We start from the raw sequence: 9,368 nt of genomic DNA on the forward strand, positions 1-9,368 counted from the left end.
CACTTCTTAAAACCAAAAAAACCCACAACGCTAAGGGAGATACGATCGATGAAGTTTACCGTTTCTTGCAGCAGACCTCATCACCAAATCCTTACAGTAAACATTTTAATGAAGGATTCATCCTCAGCCTAAAACTCACGAATGAAATTCTAAATCCCCTGCTATTATATAAACTCTCTGTCTGAAGCTGAATTGGTACTAGACTATTTGTCAGACTGGTGTTGAACTGAAAACTGCACCATTTAGGCCAATTTCTGCAAGCTGTCACCAAATGCTATCAATTCTGAGACTGTGTTGTTTGGTGCTCCCATTTTGTGCTTGCATCATGCATTTACTTTATACCATAACATAACAGAAAAATTATGATCAACTTAAAATGATGAGGATTCAACTTTTTTTAAAAACTTGGATGTAATGTTAACATTGTGTGGGTGTGTTAGCAGTACTGCTTTAGCCACTGAGGTGCACCAAGGTGGTTTAGAGAGCTGTGTCAGACAGAATGACAATTGCCAGAGGGAAACAGTACAACATGCTCCCAATTAGTGAAAATAGCCAAAGTGAAGGATCATTTTGAATTTGGAACAATGTGCATTATTATCAAGTACCTGGTGCTATTGAATGGACTTACATTACTGTCAGGGTAATGCAGGACCAGATTTTGTTAAGAGTGGTTCATATGTGGAATGAACTTCTAGAGGAAGTGATGGGCATGGGTAAAGCTACAATGTTTAAAAGACAATTCGATAAGTACATGAATAAGAAATCTATGGAGGGATATAAGCCAAGGTGGGACTAGTACTGTTTGGACTAGTACAGTGTCTGGTTGGGAAAGGGGCTATTTCCATGCTGTATGACTTTATGACTCTCTGACACTAAGAAGTTCCATTCATTCAATGCCCAGCTATGATTTATCATACTGAAGCAGAATTCAACTTTTCCACCATGGGAGGCACACGACTACTTGGGAACAAATGCTAACCAAGCTAACATACCTTTAAAATGCCACACCACCAGTAATTCCGATGTAAAGTTTATCCATGCCCTCTAGATTGGTCTATTCCATTGCACTCTTGATTGGTCTCCCACTTACCACCCTCTGTATCCATGAGGTCATCCAAAACACTATTGCTTGTGTCTTGACTCAGAGTAAGTCTGATGCTCCTGTCACACTTCTTGCTGACCTATTTTGGCTCCCAGTCAACCAAAGCACTGACTTGAAAATTCTCATTTTCAAATCCCTGCGTAGCCTTAACTGTCTCTATTTCTGCTATTTCCTCCAATTTCACAACCTTTAAAGATACCTACACTCTAATTGTAACTTGTGCCTTCCCAATCATTATTGCTGCACTGTTTGATTGCCAAACCTTTGGTTGCCAAGGCCCCAAACTCTGAAATTCCCTCTTCTTGTCTCTCCAATTAGCTTTTATCCTTAAAAACACTTGGCAAAAGCTATTCATTTGGAAAAGTTTGTCCAACTGAATATCTTCTATATACTCTGTGTTATATAATGCGCCTGAGAAGCATCTTGTAATGTTTTATTATTACATTCAAGATTCTGTATAAATATAAGTTGTGGCTGTGGAGCCATGTCATTAGGTGGAAGATCATTAAACTCACTGTTGGATTCATATCTAAAATGGCTGAGGTGGCCTCTGTAGGTCCAGGATTTTGCTGCAATATGAATGAAAATCTTGCACATGACTGAGACCAGAGAGAATAGCAGCTCTCTATTTTGCCTCATGCAGTTTTCCTTTTCATGACTTGATATCAGATTTCAGAATCCCTATCCTTTCCAGAGTCAGCAATGGATGTTAACTTATGTTTATCTCTTTTATGTGCTGGCCTGGCCTGGCCACCAGTCCCTGATAATTTACCTGTGTACTCAGAGGCTCCTCTACCTTACTATCTATCCATCTGAGATTCCAATCTCCAGCCTGTAGCCTGAGAGGGTTGTAATGTGTGTGTGACAATACATCTTGTGTAGGGTGTGGGGGTTGGGGGGGTGGAGTTGGGGCTGGGAGTTGGAATGTCAGCTACAGGGTATCTTCTTTAGATGGAGATTCTTCCTATTAAGAAGGATGTAAAGAGAGGAACAAGTGTTAACAGGCAATGAGAGCCTGCATATTCACGTACGAAAGCTTGAAATACTGCACTGATTGAAGCTTTAAAGCTGACAGTTGTTACAGCTGAGTCTGAAGGAATTCACTGTTGTTCTAGTCCCACTACTCCACAGAACACAACATAAATTAAAAATGTTTTCTCAATTACCAAAATGTTTTCTCAATGATCAAAATATCTTATCTGTTTAAAGTATTAAATATAAAACATCTATTAGCTAAGTTTCTTAACAAATGCAAGTAGTGGAAAATTATGAAAACCAAAACTTACAGTTTTCAGTGAAGATGCAAAAGTGGTTAATTTGCACAGTAATCTCAAAGAGTAATTGCTTATCCTTCTAAGTATCTTCAAATCACAAACAAACACACACACATTCTTCAGGAAAAAAGAAAAAACAAACCGACATCTGCTGAAATTGACTTTCTGAAATAAACATTTTGGCTAATGACTATTCTTGAAGGCAAAGTTTAGCATGTTCCAAAGTCTGTCATTATGATATCCTGGCATGTGTAGTCGAGTCATGAATCACACACCCACACTTGTCTCCAAAGTCTTGCAGTTGTAGATTGCTCAGGATCTACAACTTGGAGAAGTTTCTACAATCACTCATTCAGAAAAACAAATAGGTTTCATTTTCAGAACTCTTTTCTGAAATGGGAGAGATCAGCCGAACAGCCATTCCTCGAGGAATTTTTGTCTTCCAACTAATTGTGGATACCAAAGCATTCTTTCCAAGCCAATCACTGTTCAAACAGCCCAAGCAGGGATTGACAGCAAAGCAAGCAGTTATTATCAGTCAAGTGATTTTTAGGAAGCCTTGTTAAGAAAAATCTCCAATTTCCATAATGAATGTTTGACAAATTCTTTCAAAGAAACCATTCCAGGTTTTTCAATAATCTTTGAAATAAATAGTTGTTTTCACTATCTTCCAAACTTAAATCTGCCAACAAATATGAATTATGAATTAACTATGTAAGACAGTGCAACTCATTATGGTTCATAAAGAGGATTGTTTTCCTGCTCAAAGGATTTAGTGATTCTGCCAACTGCAATGTTTTAGATTAGATTCCCTATAGTGTGGAAACAAGCCTTTCAGCCCAACAAGTCCACATCAACCCTCTGAACAGCAACCCATCCCCTACATCTAACACTACAGGCAATTTAGCATGGCCAATTCACCTAACCTGCACATCTTTGGACTGTGGGAGAAAACCAGAGCACCTGGAGGAAACCCACACAGACACAGGGAGAATGTGCAAACTCCATACAGATAGTTGCCCCAGGTGGGAATTGAACCAGAATCCCTGGAGTTGTAAGGCAGCAGTGCTAACCACTGAGCCACCGTGCTGCCCAAACTCTTTCTCAATCACTTCTTGTGAGTACCATCTGATCCACAAGGATAATGCTACAGTGATTAGTCACCTCCGCAAAATCAAACTTCCAGGGAGGAATCTGAAACTTTTGAAGCAGAGAAAAGCCAAATACATTCAACATTAGATGTAGGCAAATCCATGAAGGCAATCTTCTCTTAAAGGATACGCTTGTCCCTTTTGCTCGAATTTTTTATTCTTCAATGGGATATGGGTATCACTGACTAGGCCAACATATATTACCCATCCTCGAATGCCCTCAAGAAGGTGTTGATGAACCGCTACCTTCTTAAACCACTTTATGCCATTGCCTACATTTACATGAAGCAGATGTGATCGACCAGACAATCTGCAATCATGGAAAGCCGAGATTATTAGGATTACCCATGTCAATTGATTTTATTGCTGTTGCTGACTTTGGACTTCCTGAGCTCCCTAGCTCTTTAATAAATCATCCTCCCAGCCTTCTGAAATCTACTCCAGTACAATGCCTTGTTTTTAGCTTTACTAAATCTTCCCTTTTCTATTTAGGCTTTAAATGTATTCAAATTACTACACTCAATGTGGTCACTTACTTTGAAATGAGTAACATTATATATTCACATCAATGATAGCTAAATTTAGCAACGTCACTGATTATTCAGAAAACATATTGCTTGAGTAGAGAGCCCTGCACAAATTTTAGGATTCAGTTTATTATAGAGTTTAATTCATCTGTCTCCCAATCAATATGCGAATGATGGAAATATTCTAGAACAGTAATCAATGATTTCTTATTCTTATTAATATCTCCACACTCGAAACTTGTTCCCTAAAAGTTTCAGATTCTGTCCAACTCCATCTCAAGTTCTGAGCTCAAGTTAATTGTGTTAGTTTTACATAAATGGTGTTTGTCTGAATTAACGTCTGTCACTTGAAGATCCTACATCCCACAGGAGCTAAGCATCATTGTCCCTTCCTGTGCAGCTATTTTTACTATTACCACAACCACTCGATACAAACTACACATTGGCTTCCAGTTCCTCTGTTTGAGTCAAATGCTGCAGCAGGTCAGAAAGATCAAAAATTGCACATATAGATCCCCAGATAAAAACACTGAGTACTGACAACTGGATCATTTTAAAATCAGCAGACAGCTTCCATGCTGGATAGTTACAAGATTTCAAACACAACTATAACTCTATTGTTCTTTGTGAAGAAAAGCAGACTGCTGTTGTGTGAGTACAATAGTGATAGCATAGTATTGACTGAAAATTGATATACAAATGAAAGTCATGCACAAAATATCACATCAAAATTCAGGACCAAGATTACACTTTATGTAAAACACATTTTCTTTGTTGTTTGTTCATGAGATCTGAGCAAAGTATCTATCACACACCCTAAATTGCCAGTGGTGAGTTGCATTCTTGAACAGCACAGTGAGGAGGCAAGTACCAGGTTTTTGACCTCACAGTAAAGGGGTGGCAGTATCATTTCCAATACAGGATACGGTGTGCCTTGGAGGGAAACCTGTAGGTGGTGGCATTCCCATGTATTTTCTGCCTTTAACCTTTGAGGTGGTTGAGGTGTCTAGTTTGGAAGGTGCAGTCAGAGGATGCTTGGTGAGTTAGACCATAAGACGGTAAGATGTAGGAAACAAACTAGACCATTCAGCCCACCCAATCTGCTCAGCCATTTGATTGTGGCTAATACATTTCTCAACCTCATTCTCTTGCCTTCTCTCCTTAAACCTTGAACATTGTACTAATCAAGAAACTCAGTCTTAAGTATAATCAATGACTTGGCCTCCACACCCCTCTGTGGCAAAGAATTCCACAGAATCACTACACTTTGGTTAAAGAAATTCTCCCTTATCTCAGTTCTAAATGGTCATCCCTTGATCTTGAGGATGTGCCCCTGCTCTTAGTCTCTTCTACTAGTGGAAACATCATTGCTACATCAACTCTATCCAGGCCTCAGTAGCCTGTAAATTTCAATCTAAACTTCATTGAGTACAGATGCAGGGTTCCTGAACTAACCCTGAAATGACAAGCCCTTCACCCTCAGGTTCATTCTTGTCAACCTCCTCTAGATCCTCTCCAGGTAGATGCCAGCATTTTAAATTACCAGAATAGCTTGCTTGGGGTTATAGCTCATTCTGGAGTACAAATCTTCAGCACTGCTGCCTGAACATTGTCAGGGATGAAACCCTTTGCTGTATGCAGTGTCTGCAGCTATTTCCTAATATCAAGTGAGATTGAATTGGCTGAGTATAGGATCTGTAATGTGTGAGACCTCAGGAGCAGGCCAGGGTGGATCATTCATTTGGCATGTTTGGCTGATGATGGTTACAAATGTGTCTGCATTGTTTGATAGTCCATCATTTAGGACTGGTTGCAGAAAGACTGCAGAGCTTTGATCTGACTTGGTGGTTGTAGGATTGCTCAGCTCCACCCATGTCTACTGCATTGCATTCATGCAATCTGGTGCTGTAACTTCATCATTATTAGGATCACTTGGAACCTGATTTTTAGGCATTGTCCTGGTGCTGTTCCTGGCATGCACTCCTCATTGAACCAGTATTAATCTCCTGTCTCAATGGTAATAGTTAAGTGAGCAGTTGACTGTGCATGAAGTTATAAATTGTGGATGGGCAATAAACTCTGGCCCAGAAAGCAGACTATAACCGCTGATGAGCGAATAATTTTAAAAAAGAATAAGGTGGACTAAGATGTTAGTCTCAGGCAAAGTTCCCCAATATTTTATTGTTTCAGATAGAAAGTTTCAAATCGTTAAGCATCCGAGTGAGGAGCACTGAAATGGCTCCCCTTCTTTATTCACCCATCTCCTCGGTTGGTCATGATTAGGGTGGTTTAAAATGGATCCCTTCCCTTGTGGATATCTTTCTTTCACACTCACATTAATGTTTGTTTTAAATGGAGCTAAATTAACCAAGGATTCTTGAATTACAAAAAAGTGAGTTCACTAGTTATAAACTGTGAGAAGAAATAATATTGCAACACTCATACACACAGATTAGGAATAAGACGCAAGTCCCAAAATAGATGAATGCTAGACCTAGATATACGGATCAGATTTTGAGTCTTTTGTGAAGATTCATTAGTAGAACATTGCAATGATTATTTTGGATGGTACCAATAGCACTGATGTTGGTAGTTGAGCAGTCAGTTTTGAGATTCTAGTTTTGTAAATTGATTGAAATTCTATTGTCCTGGTTGTTTCCAATGGCAACTGGCTAGCAGCCCTCAGAGCAAGAGTGTCTCTTCCTATTTTACTGTATTTAATCACTACTGCATCACTGTGATCTTCATAGCACACTAGTCCACACACTGGTATGCTAGGTCACTAATATACACGAGCCAGCAACTGTATTTGGTCTTTACTCTTTTTATTATATATTCCTCAAAAAGTAAAACATAAATGTATTTACAGGAGATGGTTTCCAGCTGAGAGAGGGTGGGTAGTCAGCCTCTCATTATCTCTTCTTTTTTATTCTTTCTGTTTGGAGTTTCCCTGACTCTGTAATGTGACATAGAAACAAAGGAAGTAGATACAAGGATAGACCATTTGGCCCATTGACCCCACTCCACATTGAATGTTATCATGGCTGATCCTCTATATCAACATGTACTCCTGCTCTCTCCACATACCACCACCGTCACCCCCATCTCGACACCTTTAGCATCCATAAATGTATATCTTTCTTAAATATATTCAGTGACTTGATCTTCACAGTCTACTGTGGTAAAGAATTCCATGGCTTGACTACCCTCTGAATGAAGAAGTTTCTCCTTGTCCCAGTCTGGAATAGCCTACTGCATATCCTGAGACCATAACCCCCTTGTTCTGGAACCCCCTCACTTTAACAAACAGCATCGCTGCATCCAATCTGTCTAATCCTGTAAAATATTTATATGCTTCAGTGAGATCCCTTCTTATATTTCTAAACTCCAGTAAATACAGGTCCAGTTGAACCAATGTCTCCTTATACAGTAAATCTGCCATCCCAGAAATCAGTCTGGTAAACACTTGTGCTACTACCTCCATGGCAAGTATATCTTTTCTTGCTTAAAGAGACACAAGAGCACACAATACTCCAGGTATGGTTCCACCTAGCCAGTACACAGCTGAACTAAAATTTCTTGCTCCTGTATTCAACCGTCCTGCAATGAAGGCAACATACCATTTGCATTCCTAACTGCACTTGCATGCTTACTGTCAGTGACAGGTGCACAAGGACACACAGGTCCCTTTATATATCAATATTTCTCAATCCATATTCATTTAATGACTCTGCCATTCTGTTTTTCCTACCAAACTAGACAGCTTCACACTTATCTATGATATACTGTATCAATCATTGCTCACTCACTCACCTTGTTGCAACCATCCGAGATGCTCTTTACATCCTCCTCACCACTCCCAATCCCAACAATGGTGCCCAATGTGATGCTGTTCCATGAGTCCATTTAGGATTCTGACAGGCAATCACAAAATTTACATCTGCCATCATCTTTTGGCTTTAGCAGTCCTCTTTAAAAAAAGAACAGATGTTGGAATAAAAGATTTCATATCTCTATAAGTATTTCAGGGTTCTGATCCATCATGATATCATGATATCAATAATGGTGACCATGCAAATTACCTTAGGAACCCATCTGTTTCATTAATGTCCTTCAGGGAGGGAAATCTGCTGTCCTTCCAGAGCCTAATCTGGACGCTCAGCAATATGACTGATTCTTAATTGTCCTTTGAAATCACCTCTGCAATCAAAGTTCCTTTCACAGTAAGGCTAAAATGTATATACAATTACGTGAACTCACAGTATCCTAAATATATTCTCACCAGTTATCTTGCAATTTTATGTTAGGTAGTTTCACTATTTAATTAACAGCCCTCAAAATGAATCCTAATATAATAAACAATCAGATTTGTTTGTTGAACTTCAGACAAAATGAAAGTCCATTCCAAAAACATAAATTTGATGTTGTCTTCCCATTGCATGTTTAAAAACAAAAGGCTGCTAAGTCATCACCCAATTGTGTCAGTATGTGGGTTTTTAACCATTTTCTCTTGCTCTCCAGATTAATCTACTTCACAGATAAAACTAGAAATTGTTGGAAAAGCTCAGCAGGTCTGGCAGCATCTATAGAGAGAAATCAGAGTTAATGTTTCAGGTCCAGTGACCCTTCCCCAGAACTGGGTTCACTTGACCCAAAAGGCCAGCTCTGATTTCTCTCCATGGATGCCAAGTTTTTCCAGCAATTTCTATTTTTGTCTCTGATTTACAGCATCTGCAGATCTTTCAGTTTTTAATCTACTTCACATTTTTATTTACTTAAGAAAATCAAAATATAATTGAAAAAAAACCACACTTCTTGTTATGAAGTTAAAAATCACATGACACCAGGTTATAGTCCAACAGGTTTATTTGGAGGGACTAGCTTTCAAAGTGTTGCTTCTTCATCAGGTGGTTCAAAAGCACTTTGAAAGCTAATGCCTCTAAATAAATCTGGTGGACTATAACCTGGTATTGTGTGATTCTTAACTTTGTCCACCCCAGTCCAATACCAGTTCCTCTAATTATTGTTAAGAATTTGCTAAAGTCTGCATTGAAAAAATATTTTAAAATTTATATTAGAAACACAAATTGCTACATTTATTGCATTGGATGAATCAATTACGTCTGATCTTTAAAATTGCAGAATATTTATAACTTTTATAAATATTGCAAAAGGACACTATAGTTCTGTGTAACAATGGGTCCATGAATAAATAAACAATGAACAGTAGTTACAAGTTAGCAACCACTCTGCCATCAAAATAAATTGTGCGCTCTCAAGGTAGGTTATTTCTAATGGTTCAAACAACATTAGT

This window comes from Hemiscyllium ocellatum, chromosome 14 (genome assembly GCF_020745735.1).
Source record: "Hemiscyllium ocellatum isolate sHemOce1 chromosome 14, sHemOce1.pat.X.cur, whole genome shotgun sequence".
In the NCBI taxonomy this organism is placed as follows: Eukaryota; Metazoa; Chordata; class Chondrichthyes; order Orectolobiformes; family Hemiscylliidae; genus Hemiscyllium; species Hemiscyllium ocellatum.